This window comes from Sinocyclocheilus grahami, unplaced genomic scaffold (genome assembly GCF_001515645.1).
Source record: "Sinocyclocheilus grahami isolate Dianchi unplaced genomic scaffold, SAMN03320097.WGS_v1.1 scaffold12959.1, whole genome shotgun sequence".
NCBI lineage: Eukaryota > Metazoa > Chordata > Actinopteri > Cypriniformes > Cyprinidae > Sinocyclocheilus > Sinocyclocheilus grahami.
Window position 1 is genome coordinate 1 of NW_015514687.1, and position 1547 is coordinate 1547.

General features: G+C 43.5%; 1 long non-coding RNA gene across 1 annotated transcript; it reads left to right on the forward strand.

Annotated features, from left to right (window-relative positions):
* The first annotated feature begins 52 nt into the window (after positions 1 to 52).
* On the forward strand, positions 53 to 1541 carry LOC107578944 (uncharacterized). The gene is made up of 3 exons (XR_001608401.1): positions 53 to 100; positions 201 to 269; positions 1096 to 1541. It is a non-coding gene; the product is annotated as an uncharacterized lncRNA (long non-coding RNA).
* Positions 1542 to 1547: the final 6 nt, after the last annotated feature.

Below are 1547 nucleotides of genomic sequence, written 5' to 3' on the forward strand. Positions count from 1 at the left end.
CTCGCTTCCTGTCACGTGACGATGACGTCACTGCGAGCGCAGAGGGTAAATCACTTGAAATCGAAAGTGAAAGTAAAGCTGATCAGCAGCTGGACGCCTGGTGAGACTATATTCCCTGCACCTCTGTGTTATACGCACGTGTGTTTCTTATTAGATATTATAAATATTGAGATTATGTTTTGAATGCATTTTTTTTCTAGAAACCATCTTCATGGGCTCATTGTGATCAGTTTCAGTAAAGATGGCGACGAGACCTGAAACACTTCCTGGTAAGAAGAAACTATGTTACACCGTTTAAGTGATAAGAAACAGTTTAGTTAGTTTAGATGGTCTTAGTGTTAATTAATTCAAACTGAAATAATGCTCTTAAAGTCTAATTTGGTCCCTCTGAATATTATTTTAAACGTTTCAGTTCTATTACAATGAGCTGAGAAATATATAATAATAATTCATTACATTTATATAGCGCTTTTCTAAGCACTCAAAGCGCTTTACATTGTCAGGGGGAATCTCCTCATCAGCAGCACGATGATGCGACGGCAGCCATAGTGCACCAGAACGCCCACCACACACCAGCTTACTGGTGGAGAGGAGACAGAGTGATGAAGCCAATCAGCAGATATGGGGATTGTTAGGAGGCCATGATGGTCAGAGGCCAATGGGCAAATTTGGCAAGGATGCCGAGGTCACACCTCTACTCTTTTCGATTTTTAATGACCACAGAGAGTCAGAACCTCGGTTTAACGTCTCAGCCGAAGGACGGTGCTTTTTACAGTATAGTGTTCCTGTCACTACACTGGGGCGTTAGGACCCACACAGACCACAGGGTGAGTACCCCCTGCTGGCCTCACTAACACCTCTTCCAACAGCAACCTAGTTTTCCCAGGAGGTCTTAGCTTAGCTTCAGTGGGTAACCAGGCTTGGGCTACAGGGTGATATGGTTGCCGGCCATATCAATATAACTATAATATTAGTTATATTTTTACTGAAGGATGGTAAGAGACATTTTAGTCCTGTTTATTGTGCTCTTTATCGTGTGGAATGACCCTTGACTTTGGTTCCACATTAATGCTCCATATTTCCTGATTCTTTCAGAGATGTCAGCGATCAGCTCCAGTCCAGATGATCTGGATTCTCCTGATGGGCAGAGACGCTTCTGGGAAAACCTCATCAGGAATCACTTTACTGGGAGAAAATGGATTTATAATGAGTCTGAAGTTTGTGAGGAGAAAATGTAGGTTGATGACAAACTAGGTGAACGTGACTGATTCTTCAAAATGTGCATAATATCGGCCTACTCGTCTCTGGGACCGAAGAAGAAACTTAGAAGTGCACCTCCCACTTTGAAAAACCTGCTGATCTCCAACGGGATTGAGTGGCGGAGGAACAGCAAATCACACGAGTGAACTGGACCGGAATATTCACACTCATGGTCTTGTAGCAGAGGCTGCCGCCGGGCGCATGCGCGTGAAGTCTTTTTTGCATTTCACATTTTGGTTTCGGCAGAGTTGTCATCAAGCTGTAATTGCGTCACGATATTTCTACTC